The sequence below is a fragment of the Engystomops pustulosus genome, chromosome 11 (genome assembly GCF_040894005.1).
Source record: "Engystomops pustulosus chromosome 11, aEngPut4.maternal, whole genome shotgun sequence".
Taxonomy (NCBI): Eukaryota; Metazoa; Chordata; class Amphibia; order Anura; family Leptodactylidae; genus Engystomops; species Engystomops pustulosus.
The window spans coordinates 5,509,786-5,528,372 of NC_092421.1; the positions used below are offsets into that span (position 1 = coordinate 5,509,786).

The 18,587-nt window shown below is 45.3% G+C and overlaps 1 protein-coding gene across 2 annotated transcripts in view; it reads right to left on the reverse strand.

Moving 5' to 3' along the window:
* LRMDA (leucine rich melanocyte differentiation associated) overlaps positions 1-18,587 on the reverse strand; it is a 559,529-nt gene that overhangs the window by 38,337 nt on the left and 502,605 nt on the right. The gene's annotated exons all lie outside the window — the stretch shown is intronic.

The window sequence follows — 18,587 nt, forward strand, 5'->3', positions numbered from 1 at the left end:
ATCTACAGCAAAATTCATAAGTTTTTGTGTTTGTTATAAAACTGTACCCAACAATATTTTCTGAATATGTCGTAAGGCTGCATTCACACTGCCATATGAGGGATGTATATACGGCCTATATACGTCCCCCTTAGACAGCAATGGGTGCACGCGCCCTTCGGGAGCAGTACGGTGCGGCACAAGTGCGGCGCCATACCGTTCCATACCCCGTGAAAAGATAGGACATGTTGTATCCTTTCTCTGAATATGGCGCTGTGCACCATTATCCTCTATGGAAAGGGCCTGGGGTGAGCGCCACTCACCCCCTTCTCCTCTCCCCCCGGCACCAACCTGTGCCCGCCGTGCTACATCAATGTGAATGTAGCCTAAGGCAGAATGCAGACAATCGCGTGAACTTGTGGAAACAGGCCCAATCCAACGGACTGCTCACCTTGTTAAATTATACAAAAATATGGTGCAAGGACCTCCCTCAGTGCTGGAACTGTAACAGTTAATACAGTCCCGATTCTGCAGTCTGGCCAGCAGACAGGAGGTCCTTGCACCATATTTCGATATAATACAAGGACCTCCCTTTCTGTGTGTGGGATCAGGCGGACATAGAGGCCCATTTTCTAGGGTGCATTCACATTGAGGTGTGCTCACCCCTCCTCGTAGCACGGCCATAGATACGGGAAAAGATACTGCATGTTCTATCTTTTCCACGTGGGCAGTGCGGTACTGCCGCCGCTGGGTCGCCATAGTCATCTATGGGGACATATATCTGGCCGCAAACTTGTGACTGGATATATACGTCCCCACAACGGCCTTCTGAATGAGGCCTAAGGGTCAGGCCACAGATAAATCTCTACCATGGATTTCTGCCACAGATCACCTGCTGCTAGAAAAATTTGCATTTAAAATGGAGCTCTTTTCTTTTCATTAATAACAGTGAATTAGAGAATGTGTTATTTTGTTATCCTGAGCATATTTAAGAATCTTGCAAATGATCTACATTTTTGCTTTATAGCCATATAATAAAAAGAGAGAAAAACAATAGATTTTACCAAATTATTATATGTGATTCCCCCTCTGATGCCTACTTTGTGCTGCTCGTCCTTTTCTTTCAAGGGTTATGGCATCATCTGTTCTGAAAGTTCTGTTCACCAGAAGTGAAGTGGGCGGAGACTAATGTCTGTCTATGCCCCCAGGCTATAGACCCCAAAATGTCCCTCTTCTCCTCTTGCCTCTGCACCCTTGTTTTCCCCTTTGCCCCATTACAGTGGGAGCAACCCCATAACCCTAGGAGCCCCCTAAGTGAGATTACATCATTGCAGATCTGCCCTCCAATAGAACATGGTGCAAATTAATGTCTGCACACACGTTTCAGATGCCACCTGACCAGGGAAGAGATTGGCTGCCATTTAAACTTCTAGTAGGTTGCATTGCCCGTCCACCTTTGCCCATTATGAAAGTTTATCCTTGGAAATATTAGCTGACCTTGTTTATAACTCACTGAAACTGCACCCGCTGTACAGAATTAAAAGTCTGCAGTCCCTGTCAGTAGTCTGCTGACTGGCTCTTGCCTTGTCCCAGAACCATTCTAGATTTTTGAGGCAGGGATCCATTCATCATGATAAACTTGATACATCGGAGAGTGGAAGACGCCAAGATAACCGGTAACTGCCCTATGCCATGTACACAGTTATATCGATAGCCTGAGATGTTGTAAGTTGACTATCTGTGCCATTTACTACTCAACCTCGAGGTGGAAGTCTAGAGACCAATCTGGCCTGAAAACCCAACAGGGAATCTAGATATACGGACCACCTTCAGTGCATTTTCCCTCTTTAAGGTTCCCTACACTATTCGATAGTCACAGATGTATTCGATCATATACCTGTGCATTGAGGTCAACCCTGTCACTGAAACTGACTGCTAGAAGAGAGCAGGTGGCAAATAAAGGTCAATGACTGAGAATGGTAGCAACAAAATTACAAAAGGGTCTGGAAATATTACAGAAAGACAGGGATAGCAGTGACCCATGTTACCGTATATAAGGATTGCCTAAACCAAGATCATTCATGGATTTAGCTGAAGTCACTCTGACATGGCCGATACCTTATGAGATGATCAAGTATGTGGTTAATTTTTTAGGTTCCCAATCTAGTGGGTTCCATGCATTGTAGTTGTGGGGCTCCAGCCCTGCCTTGGTGACTTGCTATATTGGATATAATTTGGAGTATTTTGATGGGATTCTCTTTTCGTGCCTGTAGAAGAATAATCTGTATGGCTCTCGTAAGGCGAAGCCGAGGCCTTGCCGCTTCTCGGGCAGTCGAGCAATAGATTCTCGTTCCTCCTTTGTCCCCAATGTATTCTCCTCCTTATTTATTCGTTCATCTGTCACTGTCACGGACCTGCCACCAATCTCTCGCCCACCTTCCAGGAAAAGGAAGAGAACGCTGGCCTCGCAAAACTTAAGTTGACATTTGCTCTCTCCCAATAAAAAATATTTAGTCCATTAAGCATAAATACCTGTCATTCTAATGCACCGGCCCGAGCGGAGCTGCTGTTTCTTTCTGATGTTTATTACAGGCAAACAACTGCAGCGCCTGCATGTTTTCAACTTTAGTGTATTGATTAAACTTTTAAATGGCTGCCATATAACCCAGGGACAGCGGAAAGATTAATTGGCGTCAATGTTCATCTGTAATTCATTAGCCATTTATTCTTTACAACCACATGGGCTATCAGGAAAATGCAGGCCATTTTTCACTCGGCACAGGCTTGGGAACAGATTCTGGCATTTCTGCCGCATACTAATAAGCCTTGGCCACACAAACTGTACTGGGATTCTTTTTTCAGAGTAATGCTGGGAATAAGAGGCGGGATGAGGCGCAGGCTCGAAATGATGTGTCTAAGGGGTGATTAACTTAACACCTTTTACATGCCTTCCTTTCTCCATGCAAATCATGTCGTCTGATGAAAGTGAAGAAAATGACGGGGTGCTGAGCATCTCTGCAAGTAGGAGCTATTTGTATGAACAAGACAGACAATGTATTAAAACAATAGGAGGAAGATAAATGCAGACGCGCACATATAAGACGGCTGTCATTAGGAAAGACCCTTTCAACCTGAGATACCTAATACGACCTTCTTGTCACTAAATCCAGCCATACCTACGTAGTTTATGTAGGTTGCACGACTGATCCCACCATTAACATTCGGAGCCAACTGGACGGCGCAGGGGATATGTTTATTTACAAACTTCATGGTCAACTTCTGCCAATCGTGTCAAACATATGTAGTGTCGGCCGATTTACACCTAATATTTTCACACGTCCTCAGACAGAGCTGACCTCTTTTTGCCGTGTGTGTCTCCCAGTGATGCCACCAGCCTGCTGGTATCTAGTGAGGGGGCAACACCACATTGGGGTATGCAAACACTGGTGGTGACTGTCTCAAGGCTATTAATCAAGCCCCCCCCCCTCTTATATCACCTCCTCACTAAGTGGGCAAGAAGGGGACTGGAGTGGGCCATGCTGGGCTACAGAGCGGGCCAGCACAGGGACAATGAACACCGGCACATGAGTTATAACCTGTGCCAATTCCTGACTTACAGTACCTTATAGCACAGTTCTATGCCAGACAAGTGCCTCTTAATATATCCAGCGGAATACAAAGAAAACAAAAAAAAAAACAACAACAAGGGAGGACGGCGCCTTGTGTGATATGTTTATGAGTCGCAGAGAGATGCTCACCTGGTACACACTTGTGTAGTAGCAATGAACAAAGGGATGATGTTTCTTTGATGGTCCAGTATATGTTGTTGGTAGAGAAAGCAGCTCCCAAGCACTCCAAAACCGGTATCCAATGGAACCATAAGAAACGTGTAGATAGAAGACAAAATGAGGCTTAACGGGTGCGCTAATAACCAACTTATAGGACAGACCAGCGATACGAAAGAGATGGATTAACTGATATTTATTTGGTAAAAACAACCTGGTCTGTCCTATAATTTGGTTATTAGCGCACCCGTTCAGCCCCATTTTGTCTTCTATCTACACAATATATCCAGCGGGACATGCGGGGCACCAACTCATATTAAATTCACTCCACTGAGCAAACGTGACCCTCATGTGTGTGCATGGAGCTCCCTGTCTCCAATGGACCTGGTTATATGAATGTCCCTATCGGGAACCTATTGTTTTCATGTGGGACGACTTCTTCTCCATCACGTAAGTATAAAAATAACTTGTGTACCAGTCTACAATTTCACCATCCTCATTCACGACATAGCACCTATGGGAGAGATTTATTACGGGTTATATGCCCGTTTTTGGTGCACAAATCCTGAAATAATGGCAGCTGGTGATGAGTCGGCCAGCCCGGGGCATACTTGGCCTGTGCACTCTCTAAAGCCTGAAAACACTCACAGTTGAATTTCCACAGGTTTTTACGCAAATCTATGCCAGTCCCTGTGCAGCAGCCTGTGGGATACATGAGGAGGTCTAAGCTGTCCGACAGCGGGAGATGTGGCTTTTTTCAATAGGTAGGTAGCACCAGGACAAAGTGATGACATCAGATAAGTCCGTGTGGGTGCACGAAACCTTCTTACTCTTGATTCATCAAGTCCAAACCACAGTTTAAAAAGAAGATCAAGTCAACAGCATCAGATGGAGGTGGAAAGTAGAGACTTTCCTTGAGTCACTCGGCACAGCAACATTTCGACGTGACGTCTTTGTCATGCTTGGTGTCACAATGTTGCAAAGCTGTGCAAGTAAAGCGGATCCTCTACTTTTCACCTTCATCTGGATTGCTGATGCCTTTTACTTCGTTTGTTCTAATACAAACATCAATTATAAAAAAGTATAGAATTAGTCTAACCCCATTCGAAGAGGCAATCACAAAGTAGTTTCCTGTCTGTTGCCCCCGTGAATCGCCTGCGTGCCATCTTGTCTTGGCATGATGCCCCTCTGCAACCATTAGTCAATGTGTAGACATGTGCAGAGGTACAGGGTCACCATGACTGTCCACATCACACTTTTCTTCTATCCACAACTCTGGCTGATGTGATGAAAGGTCAAGGAGACAGATGGCAGCTGGCACCCTAAGGAGGCATGGCTGTACTTTGCTGGGCATCGGACCAAGTAAACGTAACGCAAAAAACGTTTAACTGCTTCTATTCCAATGGGTAGTTTGTTATAGAAACTCCAGTTTTGCAAAGAAGTGGCGGTAACAATTTACATACACAAGGCTGCGGATTGTATTCCCGCTCTGGACACCTGTGCCTCCATCTGTAATTGGGTAATAATGATAATAAAAATGTTCTTTTCTCTGCACTTAGGAGGCCGTCCTTACATTCTAGCGACTCTGAAGGAGAAAGTATTAAAATTAATGTGCTATTTAAATACACGACTATTTGGGAAAGCCGTAAAAAGTGATCAGGATGCCTGTATAAAGCTATGAGATGTGATTTTATACTGGCCGATTAATACACTGACATACGACCCATTTTTACTAAACTGTGTCAGGCAGAGATTATCTTTCAGAGTATAATAAATATATATCGTATTAAAGGGGTTGTCCGGGAGTTTTAAAAATCAAACAACCAGCAGTAAATGTTACGAAATAAAAATAACCTATTACCTTACTAAAATCTTTTTTTTTTTTTTTTTTGCTAAGGCAATAAGGTTGGCACCTTAGTTAACAAGTACCAGTCACCCCAATCAGGTGGCTCTTAACTTTTGGGCACATTGATTGCCTGCCTATCACTTTCCAGTAAAGTATCTCTTCCCTGACCTCTTCAATGTTCATTTATTGATTCCATTAGCTCAGTGATGGCGAACCTTTTAGAGGCCGAGTGCCCAAACTGCAACCCAAAATCGTGAGGTACCAACCAAAAATTAAAGCAGTAACTTATTGCTCCCTGTTCAACAACTTTCAATCATATTGGCCTCCTGAGGACAGCAACACAGTAGAAAGATGGGAAATTTTCATAATTTTAGCTTCTTTCCAGTGTCCCTCTGCACACAGAGAATTGTGGGGCCAGCAGAGGGTCCTCCATTCGACCCCGTCTAATTCTCCCTCTTCCTACAGTCCCAAGTAGTCAGTATCAAAATATAACTGAAAGCCGCATCTTTTAAGTTGCTTGGAACTGTAGGAAGATTCTTTGTGTCCGGTCTGGTGCTGGGGTGATAGCCCAGGTGCCCACAGAAAGGGCTCTGAGTGCTGCCTCTGGCACCCGTGCCATAGGTTCGCCACCACTGCTTTAGCTTACATTGGACATCCAGATCAATGAAATATTTTGGGATTATTTAGAGATATGTTCCCTCTCCAAATAAATTTACTATGTACAGATATCGGGCCAGAAATATCATTGTGCCTGCGCCAGTTTTTTGTCATAGTTTGCACCAGAAAAGTGTCTTTGGAGCTTGCACATGTATTTATAATGTGTTTGCACCACTTTTGTGTCGAACTACATTTTGTGCGACACTTTAGAAAACTGTGCACAAAGGGGTGTGGGAGCATTTTTAACTGTTATTTGACACAATTGTGTCACGACGGCATGAAGCAAAGTGCGCCAAAAAAATGAAAGGTGCAACTGTGCTCATCCTGCAAACAGACTAGATTAACAAACGGTGCACGCCGCTATTGGAATATCTGGCGTATTAATGAGGCAAACATGCGCAAATAATAATAATTCCTTTATTTATATAGTGCTCACAGATGACGTAGCGCTGCACATAGCTCGCCAGATCAATCCACAAAGACGTTTGCACCAGTTTTTGTATATGTGGGTCATCAGATGAGTCAGTTACAATCTGTTTAGATGGTAAAGGGCTACCACATGGTTACATGTAATATTTCAGCAGTCATCAGCAACCTGATGGCAATATGGAGAGAAGGAGGAGAACTTTGTACATATTGGTTCATCCATACATTTACACACACAGCTCTGCTTCATCCATATATTTACACACACAGCCCTGCGACATCTATACATTTACACACACAGCTCTGCTTCATCCATATATTTACACACACAGCTCTGCATCATCCATACATTTACACACACAGCCCTGTGACATCTATACATTTACACACACAGCTCTGCTTCATCCATATATTTACACAAACAGCTCTGCATCATCCATACATTTACATACACAGCTCGGCTACATCCATACATTTACACACACAGCTCTGCTTCATCCATACATTTACATATACAGCTCTGCTTCATCCATACAGTTACACACACAGCTCTGCATCATACATACATTTACACACACAGTTCTGCTTCATCCATAGATTTACACACACAGCTCTGCATCTTCCATACATTTACACACACAGCTCTGCATCATCCATACATTTACAAACACAGCTCTGCTACATCCATACAGTTAAACACACAGCTCTGCTTCCTCCATACAGTTAAACACACAGCTCTGCTTCATCCATACATTTACACACACAGCTTTGCTTCATCCGTACAGTTACACACACAGCTCTGCTTCATCCGTACAGTTACACACACAGCTCTGCATCATCCATACAATTACACACACAGCCCTGCACATCCATGCAGTTACACGTCACATCATGTGGCTCATACTAGCAGCGGTCTTGGGAGTATGGGTCTCTGCCCGAGGTCTGAATTTTAAGTGAGTGTCTACACCATATTCACCTAATTACGCTGTTTTTGCGAATGAAGAAATTTTTGTATACACATTTTCTAAACAAGCCATCATTGCAATTGTGCATAAAATCATGAAGATTACTGTAATGGAATTGTAAATAATGTATACCTGTGGATTTGGAACTAAAGAAAATATTTGTTTAAAAGAAGGAAACTTTGTATATGGTCTATTATTGGACACAGTTTATAGATGCGTCTTGTGTGAGGCTTTGGAGATCCTCTAGTCCTGGACCAAGTAACTGTTTATTTTCCTCTATGTATCTTTGTCTATTGTTTTTCTATATCGCAATGTTATGCCAGGCAGGACCTGGAGCTGCATTGTCCAGTAGCCCAGCTTGCTCTGATAAATGAGGGAGAGGGCAAGGTTCACGTCATAGACTGGCACAACATGCGCCAGCGTATAATAATGACTAGGGTTGGCACCGCACTACTTTTATTATAATCTAATGCCTGACACTCTATAAGTTTCTCATCAAATACACAGTCACTACAATGTGTAAAAGGAGGGTGAGATGGGGACAATGAGGATTATAGAATTCAGGGAGGAAACTTTCATATTTGTCTAGAATTTTTTTAATTTTAGTTCTTTGTGCCAAAGCTTAGCTATAAATAAAATTCAGTCACTGGTAGTACCAGGTATATTTCCAAAACAAGGTCTTGTAAATGCATGGAAATGACTTATGTAGAGCTAGATGGTGACGACCAAGAAAAACACAATGGGGCTTATTTACTAAGGGTCTACAGACCGCACTATCGCCGGATATTCCAATTTCTGCCACATTTAGCAGAGGATTTTGGTTCATGCGATTGGATTTTGGCGCATTGCACCGGCTTTCATGCGACACAAATCAGGGGGCGGGACGTTGGATGATTCGACTAATTAAGACTGGGCGTGGGATTTAAAATTTAAATTGTGTCGCAAGCCCAAGCACTTACATGCACTGGGAAGAAGAAGGTAAACTCCGGGGACCTGAGGGGGGAAGTGACACATGCAGGATATCGGGCGCATGATCTTAGTGACTCCCCGCACATCGCATTATACACAGACAATGCACTTACATGCACCAGGAAGAAGGTGAACTCCGGGGACCTGAGCGGGGAAGTGACACATGCAGGATATCGGGTGCACGATCTTAGTGACTCCCCGCACAGCGCATTATACACGGACAATGCACTTACATGCACCAGGAAGAAGAAGGTGAACTCCAGGGACCTGAGCGGGGAAGTGACACATGCATGATATCAGGTGCACGGTCTTAGTGACTCCCTGCACAGCGCATTATACACGGACAATGCACTTACATGCACCAGGAAGAAGAAGGTGAACTCCGGGGACATGAGCGGGGATACGTCACCTGCAGGATATCGGGTGCACGATCTTAGTGACTCCCCGCACAGTGCATTATACACGGACAATGCACTTACATGCACCAGGAAGAAGAAGGTGAACTCCGGGGACCTGAGCGGGGATACGTCACCTGCAGGATATCGGGTGCACGATCTTAGTGACTCCCCGCACAGCGCATTATACACGGACAATGCACTTACATGCACCAGGAAGAAGAAGGTGAACTCCAGGGACCTGAGCGGGGAAGTGACACATGCATGATATCAGGTGCACGGTCTTAGTGACTCCCTGCACAGCGCATTATACACGGACAATGCACTTACATGCACCAGGAAGAAGAAGGTGAACTCCAGGGACCTGAGCGGGGAAGAGACACATGCAGGATATCGGACGCACGGTCTTAGTGACTCCCCGCACAGCACATTATACACGGACAATGCACTTACATGCACCAGGAAGAAGGTGAACTCCGGGGACCTGAGCGGGGAAGCGACACGTGCAGGATATCGGGTGCAGGATCTTAGTGACTCCCTGCACAGCGCATTATACACGGACAATGCACTTACATGCACCAGGAAGAAGAAGGAGAACTCCGGGGACCTGAGCGGGGAAGCGACACATGCAGGATATCGGGCGCAGGATTTAAGTGATTAGCGGTGAAGTTCATTATTGTCGGACATTCCGGATCGGGGAACGTGCCAGTGAAGGGTAAGTAAATGAGCCCCAGTGAGTTTTCTTTGTTACATATAACAGTTTCATGAAATGGATTTTTACTACACTCAAAGTTCTGCTAAAAGTTTTTAAACCTCTCCGTGTGTTGTTTGGCAGGGCATCTCCTTTTCTTTTTGGCAGCATTTAATGGGCCGCATCTTTCAAGCAGAACTCATTTCTTTATTTACAATTTCAAAATGTCCAACCGCGTGAGAGGTTCATCTGTTCTTTAGCGCAGCTGGAAATGTGAATGTTAGTCAAATATTTTACCTGCAAAACATACACAGCACTTAGACACCTCAGAAATGGCGGCTCTCACAACGTGACAGGTTCAAGCGTTCACTTGTTCTTGAGATTTGTCAGCTACTTATAATAAACATCACAATTCCGGGGCTTTATAGTGTAGATACATTCAGTCTCAATTTTTCATTATCTGATGCTCAGGGGTTTTTTTATTTTTATTTTGGGGGAAGTCGGGGTATTGTAAATAATCCACAAGCCGGCAATTTTTATTTTGTTCAAGTTCAAATGATCAAACTTGTTACATTTCTGGCATTATTTTATGCACCTGACAAAGCTGGCAGCCAGAAGCCCCTCATCACATCGCCCCCCATGAGCCATCTCTGGGATAAGTGAGGGGGAACTTGTCATTTATTCTGTTTTACTTTCTACCAGGTATTTTATTTTTATTGTTTGTGTTTTTTGAACATGTTTTTAAGTAATTATATTAGGACACATTTACTTACCCATCCTGCGCGATCCCCGAGGTGCTTTGTCTGATGAGTATGTATTGTGCCGCGATTCATTAAGATCCTGCACCCGATATCCTGCATGTGTCACTTCCCCGCTCAGGTCCCCGGAGTTCACCTTCTTCTTCCTGGTGCATGTAAGTGCATTGTCCGTGTATAATGCGCTGTGTGGGAAGTCACTAAGATCGTGCGCCCGATGTCCTGCATGTGTCGCTTCCCCGCTCAGGTCCCCGGAGTTCACCTTCTTCTTCCTGGTGCATGTAAGTGCATTGTCCGTGTATAATGCGCTGTGCGGGGAGTCACTAAGATCCTGCACCCGATATCCTGCATGTGTCGCTTTCCCGCTCAGGTCCCCGGAGTTCACCTTCTTCTTCCTGGTGCATGTAAGTGCATTTTCTGTGTATAATGTGCTGTGCAGGGAGTCACTTAGATCCTGCGCCCGATATCCTGCATGTGTCACTTCCCCGCTCAGGTCCCCGGAGTTCACCTTCTTCTTCCTGGTGCATGTAAGTGCATTGTCCATGTATAATGCGCTGTGCGGGGAGTCACTAAGTTTGTGCGCCGATATCCTGCGTGTGTCGCTTCCCCGCTCAGGTCCCCGGAGTTCACCTTCTTCTTCCTGGTGCATGTAAGTGCATTGTCCGTGTATAATGCGCTGTGCGGGGAGTCACTAAGATCGTGCACCCGATATCCTGCATGTGTTACTTCCCTGCTCAGGTCCCAGGAGTTCACCTTCTTCTTCCTGGTGCATGTAAGTGCATTGTCTGTGTATAATGCGCTGTATGGGGAGTCACTAAGATTGTGTGCCCGATATCCTGCATGTGTCGCTTCCCCGCTCAGGTCCCAGAGATCACCTTCTTCTTCCTGGTGCATGTAAGTGCATTGTCCGTGTATAATGCGCTGTGCGGGGAGTCACTAAGATCCTGCACCCGATATCCTGCATGTGTCGCTTCCCCGCTCAGGTCCCCGGAGTTCACCTTCTTCTTCCTTGTGCATGTAAGTGCATTGTCCGTGTGTAATGCGCTGTGTGGGGAGTCACTAAGATCCTGCGTCCGATATCCTGCATGTGTCGCTTCCCCGCTCAGGTCCCAGAGATCACCTTCTTCTTCCTGGTGCATGTAAGTGCATTGTCCGTGTATAATGCGCTGTGCGGGGAGTCACTAAGATCCTGCACCCGATATCCTGCATGTGTCGCTTCCCCGCTCAGGTCCCCGGAGTTCACCTTCTTCTTCCTTGTGCATGTAAGTGCATTGTCCGTGTGTGATGCGCCGTGTGGGGAGTCACTAAGATCCTGCACCCGATATCCTGCATGTGTCGCTTCCCCGCTCAGGTCCCCGGAGTTCACCTTCATTTTCCTGGTGCATGTAAGTGCATTGTCTTGCGACACAATGGGGCACATTTACTAAGGGTCCGCAGCCGCGAATCTGTTGGGTTTTTCCCGAATATTTCCGTTTTGCACTGTATTTCACGGGATTGTGGCGCACGCGATCGATTTTTGGCGCAATCGCGCTGACTTTCGCGCAACAGAAGTCGGGGGGGCGTGGCCACTGGACAACCCGAAGGATTCGGAAAAACCGTGGAATTTAAAAAGCCATTTGTGTCGCAAGATCAAGCACTCACATACACCAGAAAAAAGCAGGTGAACTTCGGCGGACCTCGGCGCAGCAGCGACACCTGTTGAATATTGGCGCACGGACCTTAGTGAATCCCGGCAGAACCCGAATCAGCGTGGGAGAACCCGCCGCTGGATCGCGACTGGACCGGGTAAGTAAATGTGCCCCAATGTCCGAATCAGTCGGATCGTCCAACAGCCCGCCCCCCCCCCCCCCCGATTTCGCATGCAAGCCGATGCCCCAAAATCCGATCGTGTGTAACACGACCCCCTTCTAAAAATGTTGGGTTGTCATAAGAACCAGGATTAACAATAAATCTTCATTACAGACGCCTGTGATAACTGTTACAGCTGATTATTGTATCCTGGGGCTAAAGTACAGGAAATTACCAATATCCAGAGGTCCGTTTGTAATTAGGGGTCGTATGTAAGTTGGGTGTTCTTTAGTAGGGGATGTACTGGTGTTTGGAAAGTTGTGATTATTTCAGGGCTTCCACACCATTTAGTGTTCCCCAATGTCACTGTACTTGAGTCAAGAGTCAACTCCTGTGAATGAGTATGCTCCTGCCATTAGAAGTGATCTGGATCCTTATACCCACTTTGTCACTGGATAGGTCATCAATAGCAGATTGTTGGGAGCAGGGGCGTTGCTAGTGTCCCGGATCTTTTGGCCAGTGCCCCGGATCTCCCCATGGCAGCAGGACCCGGGCATTCCTCCCCTTTCCTGAGGGCACAGATCATAATGAGAAAGTGTGCACTAGGCTCACTGCTTAGCCCGCAGGTCCTATAGCCTCAGGAGAATATTACTACCTGGAGGCTGCAGGACCTGTGATGATGTCATGTGTCACAAGCCCGTGCAGTAAGTAAGGGGAAAACATGATAGGAGCTAAGTGAAGGGGGAGAACATGGGGGGTAACTGTGTGAGGACATTACTGGGGGGGGGTGTGGGGGACATTACTGGGGGGATATGTTAGCACATTAATGAGGGGATTACCACATTACCAGGGGGGGGTGGGGGGGTTGCCCCGTTTGCACCAGTTTTCATATAATTGGGCCAATGACTCTCATCCAAGTAGGATGCAGAGCAGAACGCCCTTCATTCAGACACTAAAATGAACAAACAGGGAATGCAGAGGGTTGTCCCGATGACCAAATTCTTTTTAAAATGTAAGTTTCCTTCAGCTGTTGTGCTAGAAGCAGACAAGCCCAATACTACACTTATTGCACAGCTAAGCACAGAACATTAACATCTATGATTGTCCTTTAGTTTTTATTAAATTGAGTGCAAATCAGTTAAAAGAAATCCAATAGCCCATCCACAACATAAACCACACAAAGATGAAATGTAAAGTGGCTCCATTATAAATGTTGTCTAAAATAAGAAATCATCCCGAGAAGCTAATCTGGGAGAGATTAAATTCATTTTTGGTGACATATTTTCTATTAAGAAGAAGAAAAATTTGCAGTAAAAACACAAAAGTCCCTGGTAGCCGGAGATAAGAGTCCGGTGATTTAAAGGCCGGCCGCAACCCAAGACTGAAACAATTTAATCTGGGTGTTACAACATCTTCCGCGACCTCCCATTAATGACTTCAAGTAAAAGTGACAAGTATTATTAGCTGTTAATTGGATTTAGGAGATTCAGTAGAAAGTTAGGAGAATTTAAATGGCTGTTGACATTGGAAATGTTCTGTAAATTCCTTGAATCAGCGATATTTGTCAATGTGCTCAGTCTTAGAAGAATATGCAGACAGATGGAAGAGTAGCAGTAATACAAGAAAGCAAAACCAATAATTCTGGGAGGGTCAGACCGAAAATATTTCCCTTGTTCCCCCGGTGCTGATTATACGTTTCAGCTTATCGTAATATTGGTTTGGGATATCACATTGGCTTAAGTTAAAGTGGAACTGACTTTTCTGAATATTCTTCATCTAATTGTATGGGAGTAACAGAAATCTCCAGCATTCCCATTCACTGGGTCTAATTTACTAAGGGTCCCGCGGATCGCACTTTTGTCGTCTATTAGAAATTTTCAGGATTTGCGCTGCTGTTACAGCTATTTAGTAGGGGATTGTGTCGCACGCGATCAGATTTTGGCGCCGACTTTCTTGTGACAGAAATCGGGGGGCGGCTATTGGACAACCTGACTGATTCGGACTGAGCGCGGGATTTAACTTTAAAATTGTGTCGCACTTACATGCCCCAGGAACAAGGTGAACTCCGGGGACCTGAGCGGGGAAGTGTCACATGCAGGATATCGGGCGCACGATCTTAGTGACTCCCCGTACAGCGCATTATACACGGACAATGCACTTACATGCACCAGGAAGAAGGTGAACTCCGGGGACCTTAGCGGGAAAGCGACACATGCAGGATATCGGACACACGATCTTAGTGACTCCCCGCACAGCGCATTATACACAGACAATGCACTTACATGCATCAGGAAGAAGAAGGTGAACTCCGGGGACCTGAGCGGGGAAGCGACACATGCAGGATATGGGCACAGGATCTTAGTGACTCCCTGCACAGCGCATTATACACGGACAATGCACTTACATGCACCAGAAATAAGAGGGTGAACTCCGGGGACCTGAGCGGGGAAGCGACACATGCAGGATATCAGGCGCAGGATCTTAGTGACTCCCCGCACATCACATTATACACGGACAATGCACTTACATGCACCAGAAATAAGAGGGTGAACTCCGGGGACCTGAGTGGGGAAGCGACACATGCAGGATATCGGACGCACGATCTTAGTGACTCCCCGCACAGTGCATTATACACGGACAATGCACTTACATGCACCAGGAAGAAGAAGGTGAACTCCAGGGACCTGAGCGGGGAAGTGACACATGCAGGATATCAGGCGCAGGATCTTAGTGACTCCCCGTACAGCACATTATACACGGACAATGTACTTACATGCACCAGGAAGAAGAAGGTGAACTCCGGGGACCTTAGCGGGAAAGCGACACATGCAGGATATCGGACACACGATCTTAGTGACTCCCCGCACAGCGCATTATACACGGACAATACACTTATATGCACCAGGGAGAAGAAGGTGAACTCCGGGGACCTGAGCGAGGAAGCGACACATGCAGGATATCGGGTGCAGGATCTTAGGGACTCCCCGCACAGCGCATTATACACGGACAATGCACTTACATGCACCAGGAAGAAGAAGGTGAACTCCAGGGACCTGAGCGGGGAAGTGACACATGCAGGATATCGGGTGCAGGATCTTAGTGACTCCCCGCACAGTGCATTATACACGGCAATGCACTTACATGCACCAGGGAGAAGAAGGTGAACTCCGGGGACCTGAGCGGGGAAGTGACACATGCAGAATATCGGCCGCAAGATCTTAGTGAATTGCACCGGAGTGCATGATTGTCGGACACTCCGTATTTCGGGAACTCCGTCGACTGGGTAAGTAAATGTGCCCCACTTTGCATGGGAGTCCATAGCGCTATAACCAAGCGCTGTGTAGAAATAAATCAGGTATACAAAGAATACAAGAGGTCTTTTCATTTTTTACATAGTAATATAAATAACACTACATTCTCGTAATATTCAGACATTCAAAGATGATAACAATACAATGTGATAGGGATTTCAGCCTAGTTTATTCATCAAGGAACAAGCCGCATCCCCTTGAAAAAATATCAATATCCAACAAAACACATCACATCAGCGCTCCAGTTCCTGAAGGACCTGATAAAGGAAGAGGTCCGCCTCCGAAATGCTTAATCCAAATGAACTAACATTACCCAAACAAGCTTCTGGGTGGACCCTACTAACATTTCCTACTATCCCCTGGCGCCGTTCAAGTCCCAACCCACTGGTTCTTTCAACACGGCAATAACCGAGCGCGTCTTGGTCAAACACGCAGTCGACTGTCGGGCAGCTGTTTCCAGAGATTCTTTTAGGGTCACTTGTACAATAATTTCTACGGTATAACTTCATATACGCTGGTCTACCTTAGAGGGCTTTGTCTCGCTTTATCCTTCCCTGGTTGGTTTTTTCCCACAAAGGATAGGGCCTATCTTGTTGATTAGTGGGAGTCTCAGTTCTGATCTGTCGGACCCCTCGTCGCTCCTCAGACTAATGGAGCAGACGGCCGCACATGACCATTCGGGTCCATTAATCTCTATGGAGCTGAGGGAGATTGGTGAGCGCCTCGTCCGGCTATTTCCATCAGCTCCATAGAGATTAATGGTGCAGCACTGAGAACCCCACTGATTTGCAAGTCAGGCCCTATCCCGTGGATAGGGCCTAACTTTCCTTTGTGGGAAAACCCTTTTAAGGCTGCTATATTTCATACGACTGTACTTAATTCTGCTACTAGTATGAATCAAACCTGTAGAGGTCATTGTCTAAAACTTAGGCGGACCATCTTAATCGGTGTCCGATTTATCAAAGTGTTATACAATGGCTACTCTAACCTTACCTTACTCTTATTTGTTGGCTTGAAAAATGTGCCAAAATTTCGGCACACTTGAAAAATAGGGGATATTTATCAAACACTATCACTCATGGGCTGCTGCATTATAAAGTCCCAGAGAATCCTACATCGCTCCGGCCTCCTGATGTATCTGGTGATGCAGCGTATAATTCCTGCCTGGCATAGAATCACCTTATTGACCAGCTAATTGTAGTGAGTGCACCCGCCAGCACCCCAGGCCTGCTTGGAGGTGGCTTAAAGGGGAAAATAATATCAATTACTCTGAAAGCCTTGAAAAATCTTCCCCGATATCTCTAACATGTTTGTGCCCCTTCTGTCATGGAATTCAATTATTTGTCTTAAAGCGTAACTGTAAAGCTATAGTGATTTTACCAAATTATTATATGTGGTTCCCCCTTTGATGCCTACTTTGTGCTGCTCGAACTTTTCTTTCCAAAGCTCTGGCATTTTCCGTTCTGAAAGTGTTTGACGAAAATCTTTCTCACCAGAGGTGAAGTGGGCGGGGACTTATATCTGTCAGTCTGTGCCCTCAGGCTGAGGCCAGTTAGCTTGCCCACAGATCCCATGATGCCTTGTGTTCTCTCTCAAAGTCATTTAGCATTAAATCTATTTAGTTTCCCACAAGTAAATCTACTGAACACTGCACAGAGCACATACAGGTTATTTATGGTGACAGTCTGGCAGCTCCCATCACAGGGAGGAGCAGGGGTCATGTAATGGAAGAAATCATATACCAGTAACATGCAGTGTGTAGCCTGTGCTGTGTAAGTACTAAGGGTTAATAGCTTATCTGCACAGAGCTGATACTGCCAATGACAAGGTGGAGGAAGTGAGTAACGAGAAGAGCAGAGACAGACAGAGAAACTTGTGTAGAATCACAGACTGGGATGGAAAGACTGATAGGGAACACTGTTCTGTACACTTCCAGCTCTGCTACATACACTGTCACATGGACCCCTCCCCTGTGAGCAGGAAGTGGCAGCTCCTCGCCTTCCATGAAACCGTAATTTGTTTACACTTTGGTTTTCTGATGGACTCCTGGGCTTATCAGCAGAGGGAGAGGAGGCAGCCATTGCAGCACTGAGATAATCTGAGGGGGATAGCAAGGAAACTGCTGCACATAGCTAACAAAGATAATAATCCCAAAGAGCTATTGATTTGTGGAAAACAAAAAACCTTTACAGTTACTCTTTAAACTCTAAAAACAGGGCATGAGACATTCCAGACATATATTAGACATTTTTTGTGTTCTAAATACATTTATGAATACACCCAAAACTAAGTGCTCCTCTTCTCTACCTAATACATTGTTACAAGGGTAGTGTGGCACCTAAACATTTTGTAAGCCCTAATAGCAAGAGCAGGGATTTTAAAAATAAAGTTTTTAGAGCTATAATATTTTAGGAAAAGTTTTTTATATAAAGAAATGAATTCTTCATAGAACTTGCAGGTATTGTGCATGGGAATGAGTAGACCGAGTCAAGTCATGAGTTCTCAGTTTTTTTCTTGGCAGTCATCATTCAGCTGCTACCAAATCAATAGAGCTATTAGTAGTGTGAATATTATGGAATCTGACAAAAGAATGTATAATGTCTCCTTTCTGGCCCTGTCAATAACACTCAGCCACATCCTCCGAAATGTGTTTGCGGCACCAGGAAAATGAATAACCCCAATGATAAGGAGATTGGGTTTCAGACGGAGCTTTACAGAGTTACCCGTATATCAATAACATCTGTGACACCTCCTCCGGCACGCACACGGACATCTGCACATTTTGGGCTTCAAAGGAAATAAACGCTTGAAGTCCACATAATGATCATTAATAATGCAGGTTGTATGAACGCACATTAACCCCTGCACAGCTTGGGTCAGTGTGAACCATAAAATGGCACCAGGAGTCCAAAGCGGCTCATTTTATGATCCGGTTTTACAGACCTAGGGCTGATACATTGTATTACTGTAACCACTTCGTTCACCATTTCTTCTCACTCATTTTAGGAGTATGGTCACTC